Source organism: Rhinoderma darwinii, chromosome 3 (assembly GCF_050947455.1).
Source record: "Rhinoderma darwinii isolate aRhiDar2 chromosome 3, aRhiDar2.hap1, whole genome shotgun sequence".
Taxonomy (NCBI): Eukaryota; Metazoa; Chordata; class Amphibia; order Anura; family Rhinodermatidae; genus Rhinoderma; species Rhinoderma darwinii.
Window position 1 is genome coordinate 110,559,341 of NC_134689.1, and position 27,100 is coordinate 110,586,440.

Genomic DNA, 27,100 nt, shown 5'->3' on the forward strand with positions numbered 1-27,100 from the left:
TGGGCACTGCCTGTGATTTAAATTATTTAATTTGATTTTTAGGGTGATATAGAGCTCAGCCCTCAATTGGTTGATGTTTTTGGTTTCCATTGACCATTAATATGTAATTTTGTTCTCAAGAAATAAAACATTTTAAATCGGTAAAGATTTTTGACTGAATCTTTTATTCATTGAGAACCGATGTGTGATTTAAATGTTTTTTTAAATTAATTAATTTTTTTTTAACTATTGTAGTTCATTAGACTCATTACTGGCCTTCCATAAGAGATCTCTCCAAGATAAGTTAACATTTTTCTAGGATAACATCACTGGTCTCTAGGAATTCCTCAAACAGGCCAGGGAACGTCACAAGTTCTATGCAGATCAAAAGAGCCAAGATTCTCTTATATTCAACCTCTATGTGCAGCAAACTAGCACCAAGATATATTGGACCTTACAGTATTATCAAATAAATCAATATAATTTCCTTCAAGCTTCAACTGCCTAACTCCTTGTCAAAACATCCAGTTTATGTCACTGTTAAAACATCTCATTCCAAGTCCTGATTCTGCCAGGAAGTCTTCCGGTCCCAGACCTGTTGTCCACAATAATTCGGAGGATTATGAGGTGAAGAAAATTCTAGACTGCAGAAGGTACGGTGGGAGCTTGCAATATTCAATTGTTTGGAAGGGTTTTGGGCCTGAGAGAATTAGTGATAGCCTCTTCGCAATATCCACACTCCAGGAGCAATTTGAGAACTTTATTCTTCTCATCATGGTCTATGCATCCGGAGGCCGATACGAGGCACTGCAGCATTCTCCCTTTGGCAGGTGGCATTGGGCTATTCTGAGCCGTGGCGTTCCCTCTTGCACATTTAAGGGTATGTGCACACACACTAATTACGTCCGTAATTGACGGACGTATTTCGGCCGCAAGTCCCGGACCGAACACTCTGCAGGGAGCCGGGCTCCTAGCATCATACTTATGTACGATGCTAGGAGTCTCTGCCTCGCTGCAGGACAACTGTCCCGTACTGTAATCATGTTTTCAGTACGTGACAGTGGTCCTGCAGCGAGGCAGGGACTTCTAGCATCGTACATAAGTATGATGCTAGGAGCCCGGCTCCCTGCAGAGTGTTCGGTCCGGGACTTGCGGCCGAAATACGTCCGTCAATTACGGACGTAATTAGTGTGTGTGCACATACCCTAAGGGGTATCTACCAGTTGCAATGGGCCCGTAGTGAGTTTTCTGGCATTTTTTGTTGTTCTGAGGGAACCTGGACATTACCTCCTGATATTGATTACTGGACCTGACATTGCCCATCTGTTACCGACCCAGATTGGTTTGACCACTAAACAGTTCACACCTGCAATCTGCAGCCCGAGCATCTATTGGTGACTATTCTGTGGACTGCAGACTGGGAATCTTACTTCATACTTAGTTCATACTTCTTTGATGGGTTAAGAGTAAAGAACAGTGGATTCTGTAGACTCTGCACAAACTCAATATCGGTCCCATTCATTTATAGTTCTTATACGCTGATGAATTTCTCCCATGCTGTGCTACTTTGCTTCACTATTCCAGAGATGTCTCGCTGTGCCACTCTGCTTCACCATCTTTGAGACATAATTTGAGTTCTGACCACACTAGCCTAAGCATCTAGTAATGCTCTTGGGCTTATAGCCAAATACAGAGCATTACACTGTGGAGGCTCATAACCAAAATATTCTGTTGGTATATATTTTATATATTGGGACTTATATTTTAACTCCTTAATGACCGCCCACTGTATTTTGACGGCAGGTGGTGCAGGTGCTTAGTCTACAGCGACGTCTTTTGGCGTCGCTCTAGAAGAGGCTGATGAGTGTTCCTGTAAGCGCTCATCCTATAAGCAGGAGCTGTAACTTACAGCTCCTGATCTCAGAGCAGCCTGCTGAATGCAGCTGGGGTCGGAAAACATTCAGACTCCAGCTTTTTAATCCTTTGATTGCCGCGGTCCATGACCGGGGCAAGATCAAAGGTGACTCCCCGCTTTGATCTCATCATCAGAAACCCAGGGAATCTCTCTGCAGTCAGCCCTGGGGACCTACAAAGGACCCCAGGGCTGTCTGTTCAGTAAGCCTGCTGTTCGGGCACACTATGTGCTGCCCCAACAGCAGCCTGTGTCATAGTGACACAGTATAATGTATTAGCATACAGGAGTATGCTAATACATTACAAGTAAAAAATAAAATTATAAATAAAGTTATCCCTTAATGGGATTTAAAAAAAAAGTAACAAAAAATTAATTTATTTAAAAAAAACTCCAAAAAAGTCATTATTTTGCATAAAATATATTTTATTGCCCCTACACTAAATAAAAACAAAAAACCTACACATATTAGGTATGTAACCGACCATAATAACCTGAAGAATTAATCTAACGAGTTATTTAGCGTAATACGTGAACAGGATTAAAAATAAACAAGAAAAACGATGCAGAGAATCGCTTTTTCTTATATTCACTCCGTAAAAATAATTTTTTTCTACTTTCAAACTATGAAAAAAATAATACAATTTCTCCCGCATAAAACAAGGCCTCATATGGCCACGTCAATGAAAAAATAAAAAGTTATGGCTGCTGAAATGCAAACAGGTAAAAACTGAAAAATCTAGCTGGTCATTAACACCTTTTCAGGCCCAGTCATTAAAGGGTTAATAATGTTTATTTATTGTAAAAAAAAAATGTAATTTGTGTTTTTTTACAGATTTATTTTATTTAACATTTCTTTTATTTTGTTAACATTAACATTTATTTATTTTATTTAACATTACTTTTTTTAAAGTAATTTTACTTTATTATTTCGATTTTTTTTAACTGTAATGTACTGGCAGGGGCGGATTGGGAGCTTAAAGTGGCCCTGGAAAAAATCTAAAAGTGGCCCCATGTTGTGGGTGGGGCCAGCGAAAGTAGGCGGAGACAACAAACCATTAGCTGTAGCCACATTGGGGATAGATCTAATAAAGCAGCGCAGAGGCGTAGCTAGTGGTTTAGCACGAGGGGGGGAAATATATTTGAGTGGGCCCCAACCCAGTGGGCCCCCCCCCAACGTATGTAACATGCAGGATCAAGCTGTTACCGATCACATCTAAGGCTTCGTTTACATATGCGTCGGGGTTCCAATCATGTGTTACGTCAGATATTTCCATCAGGGGAGCCCATGAACGGAAACCAGACGGAAACCATAGCTTTCCATTTGCATTACCATTGATTTCAATGGTAACGCTTCCGTCGCTAATGGTTTTCGTTTGTCTCCATTCCATAAGGTTTCCCTTTTTCGGCGGACTCAATAGCGCAGTCGATTGAAATCAATGGTAATGGAAACGGAAATCTATGGTTTCCGTTCGGTTTCCGTTCATGGGTTCCCCTGACGGAAATGTATGGCGGAACCCATGAACGGAGTCCTGACGCAGATGTGAACGAAGCCTAAATTCATAACTTAGATGTGATCGATAAAAGGAGGATCATAGGTGTCAGAGACACGCAGGACCCGCTGTCACTGAAACCGTCAGTCCCGCCAGCCTTGACGTATTCAGGTCTCTGCGCTAGATACAGCTGCTCTGTATACCTGACACAAATCAGGTGTATCTCAAAAAGTTAAAATAAGTTTTAATAAAAATGAATTAGAAATTTGCACCGAACACACTGATACACATATTGTATATATATATATATATATATATATATATATATATATATATACATATATATATAAATTTATATGTACTAAGACTCTGACATCTGACGGAGGAGTTTGCATCAGAAAGAGTTGCAGACCTCTCTGAAAGTGAATGACAGAGTATATAACCACCATCATCCCTGTATATACCAACCGCCATCCCTGTTACTGTATATACTAGCCATATACAGGGATGATGGTTGGTATATACAGAGACGATGGAGGTTATATACAGGGATGATGGAGGTTATATACTGGGATGATGGAGGTTAGATACCTGGATGATGGAGGTTAGATACAGGGATGATGGAGGTTATATACAGGGATGATTGAGGTTATATACATGGATGATAGGGGTTATATACAGGGATGATGGAGGTCATATACAGGGATGATGGAGGTTAGATACAGGAATGATGGAGGTTGGATACAGGGATGATGGAGGTTATATACAGGGATGATGGAGGTTATATACAGGGATGATTGAGGTTATATATAGGGATGATGGGGGTTGTATACAGGGATGATGGGAATTATATACATGGATGATGCCTGGTCCAGCCATCATCACTGTATATAAACCCCATCATCCCCGTATATAACCCCCATCATCACCGTATATAACCCCCATAATCCCCGTATTTACCAGCCATCATTCCTGTATATACCAGCCATCATCACTGTATGTAACGCCCATCATCCATGTATATAATCCCCATCATCCCTGTATATACTAGCTATCATCAATGTATATAACTCCCATCTGTAACGTCCACAGCCGCAGACCGTCGTGCTTACCGGTCCCCTGACGGTCGCGGCCATGGACAAGTGAGTGCCGGACGGCATCTCCCTTCTGAGATTGCTGCACTAGTTCCTGTAGGGTACGCACGCGCACGCTCGCACCCAGCCTTAAAGGGGCCAGTGCACACACATGAGGAAAATCTGACCATGATCAGCCTGGACTATAAAAAGGGCTCTGTCCCTTAATTCATTGCCTGAGCATTGTTGTTTTTACCTGTTAGTCTTAGCAAATGGTCCCTTAGTGTTATCCTGTTCCCATTGTTCCCGTTCCCCGCTACATCTATCCCATGCTATATCTGTTCCTGTGCCTTAATCTGTTGGAGTCGTGTTGTGCCACTGGTCACGCTTGCTGATGTACACCACGTCTGGTGTCTACAAGTTCATCTGTGCAGAGCCTCCATTACTGACTGGACTATTAAAGGTACTTTTGTACTGGGACTGTTGTTTGGCCAGCTGCTCCTCCGCTGTGGCGGTGCGGCCTAGTGGGTCCACATACCCACGGATCGTGACACCATCATCCCTGTATACACCAGCCTGGCTGGTATATACAGGGATGATGGGGGTTACATACAGGAATGATGGCTGGTATATACAGGGCTGATGGTTGATATATACAGGGATGAGGGGTAGTCCAGCCATCATCCCTGTATTAACCCCTATCATCCCTGTATTTATCAACCATTATCCTTGTATATAAACCCTATCATAACTGGATCCATCGGGGAGGGGTGCTTACTCACCCTCTCCCCACACGCAGGCTTCCTTCGCACTTCTACTCCTGGTGGGCAGCGGCACCAGCATGCTCCTGCCTAGTGTGCTGCATGTCTGCTCTCTCGCCTAACCCGCGGTCATAATGAGAGCAGGGTAGTGAAGGGAGCGGCGGGAGTGGAGGGCTCCACCATCTCAGTGGGCCCAGGGCCACCGCCCCCCCCATCCCCCCGCCAGCTGCACTACTGATGCAGCCTTATTATCCTTGTCAGCATTAGGCTGTGTACACATCTGCATTGGACGCTGTTAGGCGGCTTTCAGACCACAGTATTTCTTTGAATATAATGTATGTGCTGATAAAGCTCCCAGGAGATGCATTAAACGGTTTAAAACCAAGATGTCTATGCTACCCATTCCCCATAGGCACCCATGTTAAAAATAAAACACACACATATGCATGGAATAGCACAGCCTTTAAAGCTATTCCACACAGCAAGAAAAAAGCGTCGGGTGTATAGGGGTCTATGGATCCATTTATCATAAGCGTCAGACGCTTTCCCGCCACAGTAAACTGATAGAAATACCACGGTGTGAAAGAAGCCTTAGAATCTTCTACTGCAGTTAAAAAAAATTGTGACCAAAATAGTGCAGCATGCTGCTCTATATTGTCCGGTAAAATGCCAGGCAGCAAGTTGTAGGGGTACTATGGGGAACAAAACGTGGCAGCGGGGTCCCATGGGACGCAGGGGACACCGAAGAGGAGTTTGAACCGTTATTTGTGGGGGGCACAGGCTCCGTGGGAGGAGGGGAGAGGGGCATAGGAGGCAGAGGTTAAGTGGGGGGGGGGCCATAGGGGAAAGTGTTGGTGAAAGCTGGGCCATATTTAGTTGATGCTGCCCTAGGCACTTTTAGTGTTAACGACGCCCTCTATAACTCCTGAAGTTACGGAAACAGCGCAGCTCGCTGACATTGTGGCTCCAGCGCTGGACCCTGGAAATGTAAGCATAATAATCACTTTGCTTTTTTATGTGTTACTAATTATTTATTTTTTGGTGTTTTTTTACAGGTTGGGTTATTAAACTACTTCGGATTCGAGGACTACTTCAATTACGGTGTTTTTTTTTCATTCTCAATAAAATGGTTAACAAGGGTTGTGTCTGTTTTTTATTTCAATAAAATATTTTTTTAAGGTCTGTTTTTTTTTAACGTTATCACTACTGCCTTAGTAGTGGCCGCTGTCTGATCTATCGCATCCATTACTAAGGTGGGGGCTCAGTGTTAGCCAGTAAAAAGGCTAGCACTAACCCCCATTATTGCCCTGTTATCCACCGCCACCAGGGGTACCGGGAAAGCCGGGTACGATCCAGTGTCCGACCATCTGTAGCGATGGTCGGGTACTGAGTCGGCCGCAGGCTGGTATTATTAGCCTGTGAAAGCAAAAAAATCATGGCCCTTCCCACCCTGGTAATGCTAGCCTGCTGCTGCAATGTTGTATCTGGCTGGTTATGAAAAATTGGCGGGACCCCACTTCATTATTTTCTGATTATACTTTTTTCTTTCTTTAAAAATTACGTGGGATCCCCCCCATTTTTCATAAACAGCCAGATACAAAATAGCAGCAGCAGGCTAGCATTACCAGGGTTTTGCAGCAATTGATTGTCCAGAAGGGATCGCTGGACTTCGAATTTGCATCCAGCTGAAATTAAGTCGCATGTGGTGAATAAATGCACTTTTTTCACTAAGGCCTCGTTCACATCTGCGTTGGGGTCCCGTTCTTACGTTCCGTCTGAGCTTTCTGTCAGAACAGGACCCTGAACAGACACAAACTGATACAAACGGAAACCAGAGGTTTGATTTCAATGGTGATGGATCCGGTGCCCATGGTTTCCGTTTGTCTCTGTTGTGCACCGGACCCGTCGTTTTGCTGGAAGCAATAGCGCAGTCGACTACGCTATTGCTTCCTGCAAAATGACGGGTCCGGTGCACAACAGAGACAAACGGAAACCATGGGCATCGGATCATCACCATTGAAATCAATGGTGATGGAAACGGAAACCTCTGGTTTCCGTTTGTGTCAGTTTGTGTCTGTTCAGGGTCCCATTCAGACAGAAAGCTCAGATGGAACGTCAGAACGGGACGCCAATGCAGATGGAAACGAGGCCTAACTGAGGAGTGCTGTCTCATATTTTGGAGGATTTGACTTAGTATCTAGGGACACTGGTCACGTGTCCAAATGGGAATATTTCACCGTGATTTCACGGATTTGAGAAACGGTGCTGCTTTTTTACCTTTTTATATATATATATATATATATATATATATATATAGCAAAAAGAAAAACTCAAACCAACGATGCACATGCAGCATGAGGAGTTTCGTAATAAATATGAGCAACTGGCAAGTAAATATGCACTTGATACTATATTACTCAATATGGATTTTCTACAAAGAGATCTTGCTACACTTAAGGTCAAGATCAATAATCTAGAAGATACATTAAAGACCCTCATCTCTACGGATGACTATAATATACACATGGAGAAACTACATACAACCCTGGGTAAAGTAAGAACGGAGATTGAAGAAACTAAAAAGAGAAAATGGCACCGTGATCAATCGGACTACCAAACGGGTCGAGTGTATACGTGGGATAATACCTACGATTACAATAATACATCATCCAGACGTGATAAACAACCTCGAGTTCAAATATTCAATAGAGACACTCGCACACAGGTATCGGTCCGGAAAAATGAACAACGAAGTGGACGGGAAGATTTTTTAGAGTCGAATATACTGGACATTACAAAAGGAAAATCACTAGACGAGCAGGACGCAGGAGAAATAGAGGGAGGAAGAACCCGCCTCCAGAAACAAGCACAACACAGAGGACAAAGACTACCGAACCACAGCAACAAGACAACACTATCCAAACAGTGGTAAATATCTCTACTCATAACTTGTCTGACATACAGTTACAGACCCTGTCGAAAGGTCTCTCTTTTTGTCCCAATCAACATATTGATTGGTTCCAATTGGAGTTAGATTTGTATAGGTTTATTAGAACTATTAAATTAAAAGTCTGGTTTAACATGCAGTCTAATGTAGTGGTGGAGCATGACACACCGCCTAAATTATCTTTGAAGAGAGTAGGACTGTTTAATAAAGGTTCGTTCCAGCCCCCGATTATGTCACATGCTATCGAGACATTTCGAGAGTTGGTTCAAAAAGATTTGAACATATTAAAAATACAGACGAATAATGAATTGTTTAAACACCCCAATATGACCTCTTCGGAGATCATAGCTCTTGAAGAACTTATCCATAACCACGATCTCACGATCAAACCCACTGACAAGGGTTATGGATACAACTATGTACATCAATAAATGTAACAGACAGTTACTCGATACCAATGTTTACAGGTTATTAAAGGGAGACCCTAGATTTGACATTGAGAAAAAAATTGGATCACTAATTACTCATGCAGTAGATGAGGGTATTATAGATCAACACCTAAAAAAAAAATTAATTATTGAACATCCAACTACTCCTTGTTTATATTTGTTACCTAAGATACATAAAAATTTGTCAAATCCACCCGGCCGTCCCATAGTGTCTGGCAGAGGGTCATTGTTGAATAATATCTCTATTTTTGTGGATAAAGTTCTGAGAGATTTTGCGATTAGTGCTAAATCATATGTGAGGGACACCTCAGATTTTTTGCAAAAACTGAGGTCGATTACTTTACCGGCAGGCTCGATACTGGTTTCGTTTGACGTAACAGCACTATACACGTCAATTGATCATAATAGAGGGCTAGAAGCGGTGAGACGCAAGTTAGCTGGCTCTGACTATGATGCTACATCTTGTGAATTTATTGTGACACTTGTCGAGCTTATTTTGACATCTAACTATTTTTTGTTTAATGAGAGATATTATATTCAACTTAAAGGAACAGCCATGGGGTCTAATATGGCTCCGACATACGCCAATATTTTTATGGATATGATGGAGGAGATGTCTATCTATGTGTACCACCACTTCCAATGGGTCCTGAAGTGGTGGCGATACATAGATGACATCTTCCTCATCTGGACAGATACAGAAGCCTCACTAAAAGAGTTTAATCAATTCCTTAACTCCTTAGATGCCGATATTCAATTTACCATTGTATACTCTACAGAATCCATCCAATTTTTGGATGTTACAGTGATGGCTATTGATAATGCTTTGAAAACTAAATTACATGTGAAAGACACTGATCGTAACACACTCCTAAGATACGAAAGTTGTCACCCTAAAAATATGGTTAAATCACTACCTTACAGCCAAATGGTTAGGGTTAAGAGGATTACAGATGACCATGATGATCTGACTAAATCTTTGGATATCTTGACCTCCAATTTTTTGGATAGAGGATATCCTAGATCATTCATTTCAATGCATAGAGATAAAATTTGTGACATACCAAGAGAGAAACTATTCAAGACTTCAAAAACACATAGACCCAAAAGAATTCCTTTTATCTCCACATACAGTGAAGCAAGTGGAGACATCTCTAAGATAATGAATAAACATTGGCCCATTTTGAGAGATAGTTTTGTACATATTGATGAATTAAACCACAGACCACTGATGTCATATAGACGTACACAAAATTTTAGAGATAGACTCGTCAAGACAAAAATCAAAGAATGCAAAAATGCTACACAGTCTTTATTACAACCACTGAAAGTGGGCAATTTTCCTTGCCATCACTGTGTAAATTGTACATATATGTGCAGAGGTAATGTCTTTATACACCCTCAAACTGGTAGAAACTACAATATCAGACACACACTTACCTGTGACTCTGACTGGGTTGTTTATGCGCTATGGTGTCCTTGCCAATTAATATACGTAGGTGAAACTACCTGTACGTTCAAAACCCGTTTTAATAACCACAAATTTTCAATTAGGAAGAAGAAATTAGATCTACCCGTTGCAAAACATTTAGTTGAGAAGGGACACACTGAGAGAGATCTAAAATTTATGATCTTGGACCACGTTCCCCCATTACATAATGGTGGTGATAGACACATGGTTCTGCACAAGAGAGAATTGAAATGGATTTTTTCACTTAATACATTGAGACCTAATGGACTCAATGTAGAATTTAACGTGGATAGGATCACTGTGTAGCGCCGTGCCTCCCTCTCCCTTTTTATGTTTTCGTTTATGTTCCTCATCGGTCATTAAATTTGGTGACATGATTTTATTATATTACGCTGTATAGATATATTTTCTTGTTACTAATATATTTTGTTTTGTATCACTCTAGATCCCAACAGAACTTCGGGACCATCCTCCTTTGTGCTCATCCCTATCGATTTATATGCATTCGCTAAAAATTTATTTCTGTTGTTTTGCTTAGTCCCAACCTATTCATATAAAGATAGTTCTTAATACATATGTTTCATTTCTTGTCTCGTATGTGGATTGTCAGTAAATAATACTGGGCTGATTACCCAGATTCATATTTCTTTATTATAGACATCTTCTTTGCGGATTTGATATTGCATCGATAAAATAGGTCCGATACACGTTTGAGATCTCTTTGGATTCCCCATATACATTAAGTTGTGGTTGGAGTGATCCTGGAGTTCCTGGGGACTAGTTCCCTTTTGACCACGGAAGTGTGGCCAGGGATCGGGTATACCCGCGTGTGGATCTTTGGTGTATCTTATCCATTGATATATGTGTACTACTAGAAACACTGCTGCATTATTACTGACTACCCTGACGAGCGTATTTGAGATCAAGTTTTGATCCTTCTTCTGGTTTGGACTGTACATGATAACAGTAGCGATTGTGTCATTATATTTATCTTTCTAATCACATGGAGCCGTGTGATTGGTGGTTACCTGGCAACGATGGACGCTTTGCGAGAGAGGTGCCCTCGGTGATAGTGCGTGTTCGCCATTGTGCTCCTGAAGCGTCCTGTTGCTAGGCGACGGTAAACTTCCGGTCTTTTTAACCGGAAGTTGGTAATATATATACACACACCCACATACTTTGCAAGACCACGCTTTGTGTATTGATTATCGTCATATGGATAACCTGTACGTGTTTGGATTACGAAGGTCCTGAAGCTCTGATTGGTGAGGAGATCCAACGTGATTTGTTTCAACACAACTGTTGCATATATACTTATGTCGTAATTTTATATTTACATGTTTTTTCATGCGATATTGTTGTATTTTATGTATGTATTTGCACTTGTGTTTTTTATGTATCAATGCCTTGATCATGTTTGACACTATTCATACACATTATGTTTGTTTTTCTTGCACTTTGCATGTTATATGTATTTTAATGAGATTAATTATGCAAATGCTTTTTCACTCTTTATATACCGTGATCACTCATTATGTTACCATGTTTGATAAAGGTCCTATTGTAGGACAGAAACGTCGCTGTTTGTTGGCTGAAATAAACCACTTTATTTTCACTATTTTGAGTGCTGCAAGATTTCCATTTTTGTATATATATATATATATATATATATATATATATATATATATATACACACTCACAATCATATATATACATACACACACAATCATATATCTACACATATACATACACACGTACACACAAATTGAGTCTTGCGGGGCAGGGCTACGCTCACTACATTATAACCTTTTTCATGTGAATACATGGGCATTTGCAAATTCTATGATACACAAAGGATTTATAGCCCCCGACTACCGTCACAGAATTTTCCCCTGATACATAGCATTTTCCTACGCTTATTTCACACACACAGCGTTTTGATGTGTTTTGAAAGGCGTTTTGATGGCACAGCCAAATGTTACATTAAAGGCTAGGTACATCTTTGCAAGGAAAATTTTTATTTATAAATTTTTTTAATTAAAAAAAAAATGGTGTGTTTGGTGTAACTTTCTAAATACTTTTTATCAAAAATAATTTTTACTTTTTTAGATACAGCTGCTCTGTATTCTCTAATCTCTCTTCACTGAATCCGTGAGTCTCGCGGACCTGATGGGTTCAGCAACATCGGGTTCTGCATGACTGTGACACGCAGGATCCACTTGTAATCGATCACATAAAGCCTTAGGGTAAATTCACACGTAGCGGTTGAGGTGTGGTTTGAAAAAAACTGTTTTGTTAAAATCGATGCAAAAAAAGACGATATGACCGTAACCTGGAATTAGATGCTAAATAAGTCCCCACACATAGTGTTCACCCCCATCCCCATAAAAAAACAATGTATTAAGAAGTCCCCCTCCCCAACACATAGCATTTACAGTAAAATCCTCCCTCCCCCACAAAAATACAGAATCCCCTCACCCCACACATAATATTTAGTCAAGTCCTCCCTCCCGCACAAAGACGATTTATTAAAAAAATCCCCTCCCCAACACATAATATTTACAGTCAAGTCCCCCTCCCCACAAAAACGATTTATAAACACACACAGTATTTACAGACAAGTCTCCCCCTCCAAACAAAAACGATTTATAAAGAATATCCCCCACACACACATAACACTTACAGTTCCCCTACTTGCTCAGAACTTTACAGATGTACTTACCATTTCTCAGCTCCGTGGAGGGAATCTTCATGTTCTTAGGGGTCACATGTTGCAGGCAGGAGGATAGCTGTGTGTATGACTGCTCCTCCCCAGCCCTCTCTTCTGCCTGCTATGCAAAAAGCTGGGGCCGAACACGATGTTCTCCTCGTTCTCCTCACAGGCAGAGTGTGGCTGGCTGCATTATATGATGTCACATGTGATGTATAATGCAGTCGCCCGGAGCACACACACGCTCTGCCTGTACAGAAGAACATCGTACATTACACACACAGCTCCCGCTCCTGTCACCTGCGCTGCCCCAGCTTTTAAATAAATTTTACAGACCTCACTGCCCCTCCCCCCCTGACCCAGCCCTCTCCTTGTTCAGTACCTACATACTGTACAGGAGAGTGGCCCCTGCTCAGTGGAGCAGCCGGCCCACTGGGAAAATTCCCAGCAAACTACATGGTCAATCTGCCCCTGTGTACTCGTACATTTCTATATGCCAGTACATTAGCCTCTATTACAAAGATGTTCAATGGGGTTGAGTTCAGGGCTCTGTGCCGGCCAGTCAAGGTCTTCCACACCAAATTTGCCCAACCATGCCTTTATAGATCATGCTTTGTGCACTGGGACAGTCATGCTGGGACAAAAAAGGGCCTTCCCCAAACTGTTTCCACAAAGTTGGAAGCATACAAATGCCCAAAATGTCTTGTTTTACTAAAGCATTAAGACTTCCCTTCACTGGAACTAAGAGGCCTAGGCCAAGCCCTGAAAAACGACCCCATAGCATTATCGCTCCTCCATCAAACTTTACAACAGTTTTAGTTAATGCCAGAGGAGGTTTAGAACTCTGCAGTTATTGATTCAGAAGAGCGTTGGCGACTTTTATGCACTATGCACCTCAGCGACCCTGCACTGGCACCTGTCCCTCCTATTTAGATCACCAGCGGTACTGATGGGCAAGTGCAGGGATGATAATAATAATAATAATAATTTTAAAAAAAGAGTCTCTGAATAAAAGGAAGTGGTGTAAGGATTGCAGCTCAGCAGCCTGGCTCTGCTTCTAGAAGTTTAAGAATTCAGCTGCTCAGAGCACGGCCTGCAATGAGCACCGCATATCGCTGCCCCCCGTTCTCAACAAGTTGGCGCCCCGAGCGGTAGCACCCCGAGCCCGGTAGGAGAACTCCGAATCGTGTCCTCTCCACTGAAAGGCGTCCCGGACCCGACTCAGGATCTAGGAGGGTAGCTTTACTATTACTGTAGTAACAGGGGCCCGTGTAGTTTACGGGTCCCAGTCACAGTTGCGACCGCTGCGACCCCTATAGCTGCGACACTGCTGTGATCACAAGGCAGTGAATACTTTGCAGTATAAACTATTAATTTAATCGGTAATAAGCCATTAGGAAGTTGGCACTGTATATACCTTGCTGGACATAAAGGATTAAATGTAAAATATGTTACTCTAGAATTGTCAGTGTCGTTGGGCCCTAAATTGGCACAATGAAACCAGAGATGAGACACTACATACACAACTGGCCACTTGTTGCTTTATATTTTAGAAACTGCAAACACAAACCTTTATAAGCTAAATCTCTTTGGTAAAGCAATTTTTTCATACAGATTGAAAGAAATTGGTGCTACAATTCCGCCGTCTTTCCTTTGATGTGTGCAGTGTAGCATGGAGTAAGCACATGTGATACTGGGCAGATGAAATAAAAATGAATGGGATATGCAAACGTTGTAAGTGCTTTATACATGTGATACAGCAAATATTGGTATATTTAGGTAAATTAACCTCTTCGTACCAAGACAAAGCTTTTACTTCTTTCTTATCTCACCAATCTCCCTGGTGGCCTGCTGGTTTTACAGAAAAAAGGGAAGGCTAACATTAAATACTATGTACACCTTTGTAAGCAAATTTTGTTATTAAATTAATGTATTTTGTGTTTTTAACCAACTTTCAAATTGATTTTCATTCAAAAAAAAGAATTAACTTTTTAAGATACAGCTTGTATGTATTCTGTATACAAAGAAGCTATATCGTTCTGTTTCAGTCGATTCCGTCAATTCAGAACTTAGATGTGATTGATATTAGCTGGATCCTGTGTGTCAGAGACACGCAGGACCCGCACTCAGCCGAGCCGTCAGTTAAGCTTAAATGACGGATTTGGCTGAGACAGAACGATAGTTTCTATGTATACAGGGTACATAGCAGCTGCATTTAAAAAGTAAAAAAAATTGAAATGTAAAAGTTACAAAATACATTCCTTATATTCTAAAAAAAAAAAAAAAAAAGAATAGCTTAAATAGCCCTTAGATTTACAATATTTCCTCAAATCAAGTAATGCACAGGTCTAACAGGTAATGTGCATATGCCCATGTCTATTATTGTCTAATAGTGGATCCAGGTAACCGATGATTATAGTGCTGCCCCTGAACCTGTTAAATAATGAATGGTCAAGGTCTATATTCAGGGCTCCAATGGGTTTCAAACTCTTTTTTTGGAAGAGAAAATCCCCTTTGGATATTAACCTCTTAATTATTGCCAATATGCCTGTTTACTGCGATGACTTATGCCACAAATCCGTCTTTTCACGGCGCTGTGTCATAAGTCTAGCACAGTGTTCCTCCAATCCCAGCCGTTTATCCCCTTAGATGCCGCAGTCAATATTAACCTTAGTGTTTTATGAGGAAGGAGGCTCCCTCTATCACCACATTGGTGCCCCCATGACGCAATCGTGGGGTGTCGATAGTTTTCATGGCAGCCAGGCCCCTAACAATGCCCCCCAGGTTTGCCAACATTGTAAAAGCGATTGCATAGTGAAGATCCATAGTGGGACTAAAAATAAAGTAGAACAGAAACAATGCCAAAATTGCTGTTTTCTGTTAATTTCGCCTCCAAAAAAAGAAAAAGCAATTAAAAGCGATAAAAATGTCATATTTTTCTCAAAATGGCACATATAAAACCTACAAGTGATCCTGCAAAAAATAAGCTACATCGGCTGAAGTGTTTTTATTGTGCAAAAGTAGTAAAGCAAACAAAACTGTATAAACTTGTTAACGCCGTAATCGTAACGACCCACATAATAAAGTGATTATGTTATTTATACCGCACGGTAAACAGCGTAAATTTAAGATGCAAAAAAGTTTGGAGCATATTGTTGATTTTTTTTCTTCACCCCCAAAAAAGGTTAATAAAAGTTAATCAATAAGTTGTATGTACCCCAAAATGATACCATTAAAAAGACAAACTTGTCCCGCAAAAAAACAAGCCCCCCAAACGGCTGTGTCTAAAAAAATTAAAAACGTATGACTTCGGGAATGCGACAATGAAAAACAGAGAGAAAAAAACAACTTGGTCATTAAGGTACAAAATAGGCTGGTCACTAAAAGGTTAATTAGCCCAGGTTTATTATTGATCAAATAAGTAGTTATTTATTTCCATAATATAAAAGTACAATACCGAACATCAAGTTTACTAGCTTGACTCGTGGCGTTTAACATTGACACTGCGGCTTAATGTCGTTTTGTTCCATTTTCTATGAGCACAGGTACTTACACAGTATTACATTAGCTTTTCTAGAGTAGGTGTCCTAAATGACATAATCTGCTTGGTCAAAGCCATAGAAAACATAAGAAGGTGCGGTTTCCTGAACTTGCTCTATTGAGATACCGAAAATACACAAGACACAAACAAAGCAGGAAGACAAACACAGTTAAGAAAACATAGCATTCAAATCTTTCAATTGCTTCCCATAGGAATCTTGTTGGTTCGACAACCTGTGTGACCTTCTGTGAGCAAACACAGCCTCCAGGTGTAAAAGACACCTTGGCTGTGCAAACCAAAATAACACATTGTCACGAGGCGGGGTACATGAGATCCATCCGGGGAGTTGTAAAGGGATCAAATTGTTTTTCCATTCTGTGCTGGTAGGGAAACATTAAAAAGAAGAGGTGTGTGCCAGGGTTCATATCCTACAACAACAAACCTTGGCTCGGTAGCCATTGTTAGTCTTATACAAATACACACATCCCAATTTTCTGCATGGCATAGTAGGTGAAACAGCAAAGAGGAAGGTGCGGCATTGCATTCATGTAGGGATTCATACATACAGATCAAACACAACTAAATGAAAGATTTATAAAATGGCAGTTTTAAATGATGCGCCATGTGATCTAATAAAAATAAAACAAGATTTTCTAATTATATTCTTTAACCCCTTTAGGACACAGCCTGTGGTAATAACTCTGGAATGCTTTTGCCTATCGAAGCGATTCTGAGAGTTTTCTTGTGACATATTGTACTTTATGTTAGTGAAAAAATGTGGTCGATAAATTCAATATTTATTTGTGAAAAACGTCAAAGTTTAGCAAAAATTAGCATTTTTCTAAATTTAAATGTATTTGCTTGTAAAACAGATAGTAATACCACACAAAATAGTTACTAGTTAACATCCCCCATATGTCTACTTTATGTTTGCATCATTTTTTTATCACGTGCTTTTATTTTTATAGGACGTTACAAGGCTTAGAACTTTAGAAGCAATTTCTCATATTTTCAAGAAAATTTCAATAGGCCATTTTTTCAGGGACCAGTTCAGTTCTGAAGTGGCTTTGAGGGCCTTCTATATTAAAAAGTCCCCATAAATCACCCCATTTTGAAAACTGCACCCCTCAAGGTATTCAAAACCACATTCAGAAAGTATTTTAACACTTTAGGCGTTTCACAGGAATTAAGGCAAAGTAGAGGTGAAATTTACAAATTTCATTTTTCTTGCCGAAATTCATTTGTAATAAAAAAAAATCTATAACACAGAAGGTTTTACCAGAGAAACACAACTCAATATTTATTGCCCAGATTCTGCAGATTTTAAAAATATCCCACATGTGGCCCTAGAGTCCTAATGGATTGAAACACCGGCCTCAGAAGCAAAGCAGCGCCTAGTGGTTTTTGGGGCCTCCTTTTTTAGGAATATATTTTAGGCACCATGTCCGGTTTGAAGAGGTCTTGTGGTACCTAAACAGTCAAAACCCCCAAAAGTGACCCAATTTTGGAAACTACACCCCTCAAGGCATTTTACTAGGGGTATAGTTAGCATTTTGACCCCACTGTTTTTTTTCAAAATTTAGTGGAATTAGTCTGTGAAGATGAAAATCACCTTTTTTTCTTTGGAAACATAGAATTTTTTCAATTTTACAAGGAATAAAGGAGAAAAAGCACCCCAACATTTGTAAAGCAATTTCTCGCGATACCCCATATGTGGTCATAGACTGATGTTTGGACCCACAGCAGGGCTCAGGAGTGAACGAGGGCCTTTTGGATTTTGGAGCGCAGATTTTGCTGGATTGGTTTTCAGTGTCATGTCGGGTTTGCAACGCCCCGAAGGGACCAAAATAGTGGAAACCCCCCAAAAGTGACCCCATTTTGGAAACTACACCCTTCAAGGAATTTTTCTAGGGGTATAGTGAGCATTTTGACTCCACAGGATCATTTTTAGAGCGAAGGTTACCAAAAAACAAAGATTTTGGCGCTTTAAATCCTTTATTTCTAAATTACATTTTACTTTATTTTGCCGGTCAGTACGATTACGGCGATACCATATGTGTATAGTTTTTTTTACGTTTTGCAGCGTTTGCACAATAAAATTACGTTTCTATAAAATAATTTATTTTCTGAGACACCCTATTCTGAGCCGTAACTTTTTTATTTTTTCATCAAAAAAGCTGTGGGAGTTCTTGTTTTTTGCGGGACGGGTTGTAGTTTTTATTGGTATTATTTTGGGGTAAATGCGACTTTTTGATCACTTTTTATTCTATATCTTGGGAGGGGTGGTGACCAAAAAATAGCGATGCTGACATAGTCTTCCGTTGATTTTGTTTGCGGCGTTCACCGTGCGGAAAAAATAACATTATAGTTTCATAGTTTGGTTCGTTACAAACACGGTGATACCAAATATGTGTACTTTTTTTTAACGTTTTCATTTTTTCCCTATAATAAATTACTTATTATAGGAAAACAAAAACTTTTATTTTTACACTTTTCTAAAACTGTTTTATTAACTTTTTTTTACTTTTTACATTCTATTGTTTTGTTTATTAACTTTTTTTTTACTTTTTACACTTTTTTTATTTTACCTGCAGCTTTGATCGCTGCTAGAATACATTACACTACCTAGGTAACGTATTCCAACTGTCAGTGTGACGTCACAGTCACTCTGACAGTAAATCTACGAGGGCCAGCAAGAGGCTGGTCCCCATAGGCTTTCATACATGGCAGACCCGGAGGCAGTTGCCTGACCACCGGATGCCATCACAAGCATCAGCAGCCCTGCATGGGGGCTGCTGATGTGCTACAAACCTCCTAAATGTGGTGATCGCAATCGAGCACCACATTTATCGGGTTAATTGACTAAATCAGCGGCGATGAGCCGCTGATCGGCAACACTGGACAGCTGATCTCCCAGTTCCCGATGCACACCTTGTCGCCGACAGTGTGCATCGGGAACGACACAGTGACTTCCTGTCACTCTGACAGGAAGCCTATCAGGACCAGCCGAAGGGCTTCAGTCCATGGTAGATTGGTACGTTGTTTGGCTTCCATTTGCCATACTAACTATCGGCAAACCCCGCGATTTCGGACCGGGGTCTGCCGATATCGCCTAAACCCCTAAAATTCGGCGATTGCAACTGATCGCCGAATTTAAGGGGTTAATTCGCTTAAATCAGCGGCAAAGGACCGCTGGCCGGCAAGAGTGGAGTGTCAGCTGTCGGCGACAGTTGACCTCCTGGTTCCCGGTGCACACTGTCGCCGACAGTATGCACCGAAAAAAACTCAGTAACTGTACGTCCTCGTGCGGGAAGTAACCTCCCACAACGACGTACAGTTACTTACTCGTGCGGGTAGGGGTTAATTCCACTAAACATTTACAAGCCCTATCAACATTGGTATTCTATAGTAGTGTCATCAATGTTTTTGTTTGTTTTTTATTTCTTTTTTTTTTCCTTTTATCATACGTAATATTACAAACATAACATACATTTTCAGATCATAAAAAATGATTCCATTTCTTATACATACATACATATACGTCCTATTATTATGACCCCTTTCCTCAAACACCCCACCACCACCTATCCCAGAATATACCCAAAAAGACGTAGAAAAGAGAAGAAAAAAAAAAGAATACCTAATTTATTTTATATTCTCCAATGCTTGAAAAGGTATATTAACTCTTTGTTGGGTTTCTTCTTATAACCATTTGTTTCAATATATATAATTTCATCTACTAGTTTTTTCCAAACTAAAATATTTGGTGAATCTTCAATCATCCATTTTCTAACAATACAATATTTTGCAATATATAACAAGGAGCTGATGATCATGGTAACCTGCCATGTTTCCACAGGAACCTCCCAGATTCCCATTACGCAAGTTTTGGCAGAAAGTTGCACAGAGAGATCATAGAATGTTACATCAATATTACATTATGTAATGACTGCATGTCACAAACCGGGCTGGATGTATGGGATTCCTTTTTGCCAGTTTAGGGTTAGCGATGGCAGCATCGAGGCATGCAGGCGGTATAGACTACACAGCCCTCTAACTGCCCCCTTAATTTGGCTAGTTAGAGGCAAGCACGTGACTGTGTGGGACTGCAGTCACAAATCTGAAGATTTCTCTTCACTTGAGAGCACATATAGGGAAAACTTTAAAGAAGTGGTTTTACAGATGGGACCTTAGGAGAGGGCGTAGCTGAGAAAGTCGTAAGCAGAGGTTGTTTTCCAAAGACAATAAAGAAGTGCGTGCAGTATGGAAGAAGGTTCGGGTTAGTGGTAGCTGTGGGCTAGCTGTGGGTAGCTGTGGGCAGAGTCCTGGCCAGAAGAGATGTACATCCTCAAAAATTTCTACAGATCCTGGTTCACCCTATCCATCTGTCCATTGGATTGTGGATGTGGAGAAGTTGAGTTTCATCCCCATAGCTTTGCAGAGAGCACACCAAAATTTAGTTTTAAATTGGGTACCCCGGTCAGATACGATCTCCTGGGGACATCCATGATGACAGATGATGTCTCTAATAAAGCTGGTTGCTAGGACATGGATTGAGGCTAAGCCCTTGAATGGTGTAAGATGTGCCATCTTAGAAATGCGGTCAACCACTACCCAGGTGGTGTTATAGAAGATGGAAGGCTAGTAATAAAATATGTCAAAATATGGGTCCCAGATTTCTCTGGAATTGGGAGAGGATACAGTAAGCCATGAGGAAAAGTTTTATGATGCGCACAGATTTTGCACGCAGCAACAAAGTCTTTTATGTCTCTGGGTACAGTAGACCATCAGTAACTTCTGGGAAGTAGATGTATGGTTGTTTTTGCCTCTGCATAACCGGAAAATCGAGAGGTGTGAGCTCAAGTAAGGAGTGTAGGATGCAGCCTGGGAACCACATGGATGCATCTTGCCAGTGGCTTTCTGCTAAGACATAATTGCCGCTACCGCAAATGAGGATATGTCCACCTCTAGGAAGAAGGGCAATGAGTTATTAGGATGGTTGCAAATTGGGGCAGATGAGGCCTTCTTTAACTATATAAAAGCTTAAATGGCCTCTGGTGTCAATTGCTTAGGATAAGCGGTTCTCCGTGTGAGTGCCCTAATAGGCCTTACCAGAGAGCAGAATCCTTTGATGAACTGCCGATAATGATAGGCAAATCCAAGAAATCGATGGCTGGCTTTAAACATGGTTGGTTGCAGCCAAACTTGGACAGCCTGGATCTACGCAGGGTCCATCTGGAGCCCAGTACAAGACAGGAAGTAACCTAAGAGTGGAACAGAGGGTTGCTCAAAAAGGCATTTTTTAAGCGGGCAGAAGGGGTGGTTTCTCTCAGTCGGGTTAGTGTAACGTCCACAGCCGCGGACCGTCGTGCTTACCTGCCCCCCGACGGCTACGGCCAGGGACAAATGAGTACCGGGCGGCATCTCCCTCCTGAGAGACGCCGACACTCACTTCCACATCACTGCACTAGTTCCCGTAGGGTGCACGCTCACGCCCGGCCTTAAGGGGCCAGTTCACACACATGAGGAAAATCTGTAATTAGCCCATGATCACCTTGAACTATAAAAAGGACTCTGCCCTTTCATTCATTGCCTGAGTATTGTTGTGTTTACCCATGTTAGACTTAGCAAATGGTCCCCTAGTGTTATCCTGTTCCCGTATCTTGCTACCTGTATCCTGTATCCCATCCTATATCTGTTCCTGTGCCTTAACCTGTTGAAGTCATGTTGTGACACCGGTCACGCCTGCTGATATACACCATGTCTGGTGTCTACAAGTTCATCTGTGCCGAGCCTCCATTACTGTCTGGGATATTTAAGGTACTTTTGCACTAGGAATGCTGTTTGGCCAGCTGCTACTTCGCTATGGCAGTGCGGCCTAGTGGGTCCACATACCCACAGATCATGAAAGTACGCTCAGGCCATGGACCCCGCTGGTCAACCCAGGACCATGACTACGTCACAAGCCATGCAGGCAGACCTGCCCAACCTTCGGTCACGACAAGACCAACTCCACCTGGCAGTGAACCCCATTGCACAGCGACTAGATGCGCAAGTTTCAGCCATCAAAGCACCTGTTCTTGTTCCTACTACTACACCTCCTGTCAGTATCGGTACCAACTCCCAATTCTCGCTGCCACTACCTCCTCGCTACGAATGAGACGCGAGTACCTGCAGGGGATTTCTGAACCTGTGCCAGATCCACTTTAGTCTACATGACAGAGCATTCTCCACCGATGGCACAAGGATCGATTTCATCATCTCCCCCCTTACTGGCAAGGTCCTAGCGTGGGCGAATCCTATCTGTGAACGCCAGGGACCAGAGACCCGTGACTTCCAGTGTTTCCTAAGGACTTTTCGCACGGTATTTGAGGAACCTGGACGAGTATTATCAGCAGCTGACTCTTCGCCAGTGAGACATCCCTGTGGGCGAGTACGCCATTCAGTTCCGCACACTAGCAGCACAGCTGTCCTGGAACAACGAGTCCTTCATAGCTACATTCTGGCAGGGACTGTCATTCGAGATTAACCCTTTCATGACCAAGGGTCATTGATGCCCCTGTGTCCAGGTCAAAATTTCCATTTTTGATATGCACTTTAAACGATAATATCTTTGGAACCGCTTTGAATATCAAAAGTATTTTTACTTTGTTTTTTACACTTTCATTTTCTAGATTAGTTTAACTAATTCAGTGTTTTTAATTTTTATTATGAGCAGACAAATCACAAAAAAAAAACATTTTTGAAATTTTTTCTATCTATCTATCTATCTATCTATTTAAAAACAGTAAATAGGCAGCACTCACAAAGGCTTATGGTGAAAAAAGTGGGTGCTTTATTGACCCAAAAAGTGCGACGTTTCGGCTCTCACAACCTGAGCCATTCTCAAGCAGTTTGTTAGTGGGTATACACACGTATATAATGGATGAGCAAGTGAATAAGCAATTTACAACCATCAGTGTACAATCAAGCAAAATATCAAATTATAGTTCATATAGTGGATGCCTGCAAGCATCCCAGTGAGAACGGTGATACACATAACAATTCTGCATATATGGCATATAAATAGATCTGAAATAACATTCATAGTATAGTGTAGCGTCTGTTTTATGATAATAAGTAATAAAGTGCATCTGTGCTTATTATGTGAATATACAAATGAGGACTCACATATGATCCAGAATGGTAGGAAGTGTTTACTATCGCCCAACATCGTTACAGTTCTAATGCACCTGTGCAGGGGAGAAATCAATGGGACATTGCTGTGTTGATGCTCACATGTGCACACATGTGCAGAAGAGTGGAAGAATCCACGGCGGCCATATTACTAGAGGGCAAGTGCTCATACATGAGTGAGGGAGTGTTTATGAGCTTCGTATCAACACTCACTGGCCTTATCAAAAGCACAAGTCCAATGGCCAGGTTGTGAATTTAACCCTGTGTGTGCCTGCACACAGTGCTGAAACATGTCTAAAAGTATTGTACTCAGAGCCTCTGACAGCATAAAATAATACGGGGAGCTATTGGAGTGAGAGAAAAATGAAATTAAGGAAGTATGTGTAATGACAGGGTAGGGAGACAGACAGGTGAGCCCTAATCTACCCGCCACTCAGTCCCTGCCTACTTGCAACGACCCGTCCTAAGCGACGGGGTACAACTGGGCGATGGTCCCTACGCTCAGTAAGTGCAAGACAGACAAAACAGACAGGGGTACACAGAAGCAGGGAAACGGGGCAGCTGCCCATGGAGACACCGTGAGCAACAAGAGTAGTGAACGAGCCGAGTCAAACCAGGAGAGAGCGAGGTACAAAACGCTGAGCAGGAGAGTGGTCAGAAAGCCAAGGTCAATAACAAGCAGAGGATCAGTAGTACAAGCAGCAGCAGCAAGCCAGGAAACAAGCATAGAAGAATCACAGGCAAAGGAGGAACAGGAAAGAAAGGTATAAATAGACAGTGGGCGGGAACTAGCTCAGTCTGGCAATGCTGTGATAGGCTCTCCCACTCCTAAGCCTGCCATCCTGAGTGGTGGAAGATTTAGTCAGTCTCACAGACATAGGAGCAGGTGCAGACTGATTGCCCACGGGCCACTGGACCCTTTCTAGGTGGACCTGGTTTATTGGGGAAACGAAGGTGGAACCTCCTGAGCAATACCCCAGCGTGAACATCCCGGGCGGGTACCCAAGTCCTCTCCTCAGGCTCGTATCCTCTCCAATGGACCAGATACTGGAGGGAGCCTTGGACCATCCTGCTGTCCACAATCTTGGCCACCTCGAATTCTACCCCCTCAGGGGTGAGAACAGGGACCGGAGGTTTCCTTGAGGGAGCCAAGGATGGGGAGCAGCGTTTAAGGAGGGAGGCATGAAAGACGTCGTGCACTCGAAAAGACGGGGGCAACTCCAGTCGGAAGGAGACAGGGTTAAGGACTTCAATGACCTTGTACGGCCCTATAAACTTACTGAAGCGGTCTACTACAACCCACACCACTGACTTGCCTTGAGATGGAGGCAAATCGGTGATAAAATCCATGGAGATATGGGTCCAAGGTCTCTGGGAATGGGCAAAGAACATAGTAAGCCCGCTGGTCGGGACCTGGGAGTCTTGGACCTAGCACAAGCCTCACAAGCGGCGACGTAGGCCTTAACATCTTTAAGCAACCCAGGCCACCAGTAGTTTCTGGCAATGAGGTGCTTGGTACCCAGGATGCCTGGATGGCCAGATAGTGCAGAGTCATGATTTTCCCTAAGTACCCTTAGCCGGAGTTGCAGGGGAACAAACAGCTTATTCTCAGGAAGGTTCCCGGGAGCTGAACCTTGATCAGCCGCAATTTCGGAGACTAAATCAGAATCAATAGAGGAAATGATTATACCTGGAGGCAAAACACAAGCAGGATCCTCCTCCGAAGGAGGGCTGGCCATGAAGCTACGCGACAGTGCGTCAGCCTTAATATTTTTAGACCCAGCCCTATAGGTGACCAAAAAGTTGAATCTGGTAAAAAATAACGCCCATCGAGCTTGTCTCGGGTTTAGCCTCCGGGCAGATTCTAATAAAACCAGATTCTTGTGGTCGGTAAGGACCGTTACCTGGTGCCTAGCCCCCTCCAGGAAGTGGCGCCACTCTTCAAATGCCCATTTAATGGCTAAGAGTTTGTGGTTGCCAATATCATAGTTACTCTCAGTGGGCGAAAACTTCCTGGAGAAGTAGGCACAGGGTCGGAGATGGGTGAGGGACCTGGTACCCTGGGACAAGACAGCACCCACTCCCACCTCGGAGGCGTCAACCTGCACGATGAATAGCTCCATTTGGTTGGGCTGAACCAGCACTGGGGCCGAGATAAAGCACTTCTTAAGGACCTCAAAAGCCTGGACAGCCTCAGGAGGCCAGTGGAGGAGATCAGCACCTTTGCGAGTGAGATCCGTAAGAGGCTTAGCGATGACCGAGAAGTTATCAATAAATCTCCTGTAATAATTAGCGAACCCCAGGAAGCACTGTAACGCCTTCAGGGAGGCAGGTTGGACCCATTCCGCCACAGCCTGTACCTTGGCGGGGTCCATGCAGAATTCATGAGGAGTGAGGATTTGACCCAAAAACTGTACCTCCTGCACCCCAAACACACATTTTTCGGTCTTAGCAAACAGTTTGTTTTCCCGAAGGGCCTGGAGCACCTACCTGACATGATCAATGTGGGAGGACCAGTCCTTGGAAAACACAAGTATGTCATCAAGGTACACTACAAGAAATATCCCCAGGTAGTCTCTTAAAACCTCATTTATGAAATTCTGGAAGACCGCGGGAGCATTACACAACCCAAAGGGCATGACGAGGTATTCGAAATGACCTTCGGGCGTGTTAAGCGCAGTCTTCCACTCATCCCCCTCTTTGATGCGGATAAGGTTATAAGGCCCCCGTAGATCAAACTTAGAGAACCATTGGGCCCCCTGAACCTGATTGAAGAGATCAGTAATCAAAGAAGGGGATACTGGTTCCTTACAGTGACCTTATTCAAGTTTCGGTAGTCAATGCATGGCCTAAGACCACCATCCTTCTTCCCTACGAAGAAGAAGCCAGCACCTACCGGAGAAGTAGAGGGGCGACTGTAACCCTTGGCCAGGCATTCCTGGATATACTCTCTCATGGCTTCACGTTCGGGACAAGAGGGATTGAATATCCTACCCTTAGGGAGCTTAGCTCCTGGTACCAAATCGATTGCGCAATCGTATTCTCTATGAGGAGGTAACACTTCGGAGGCCTTTTTAGAAAAAACATCAGCGAAGTCCTAAACAAACTCAGGTAGAGTGTTCACCTCCTCAGGGAGAGAAATAGAATTAACAGAAAAACATGACGTCATGCATTCATTACCCCATTTGGTAAGATCCCCAGTATTCCAGTTAAACGTGGGACTATGCAACTGCAACCAGGGAAGGCCTAAGACCAAATCGGATGATAATCCCGGCTTCACCAGTACAGAGCACTGCTCCAAATGCATGGAGCCAACAAGGAGTTCAAAAACAGGGGTATGCTGTGTAAAATAACCATTAGCAAGAGGAGTGGAGTCGATACCCACTACCGGGACAGGTTTAGGCAAATCAATCAATGGCATAGCTAGAGACATAGCAAATTCCACAGACATAATATTAGCAGAAGACCCTTAATCCACGAAGGCACTTCCGGTAGCAGACCTACCACCAAAAGAGACCTGAAAGGGAAGCAAGATTTTATTAGGTTTCATCTTTACGGGAAATACCTGTGCGCCCAAGTGACCTCCCC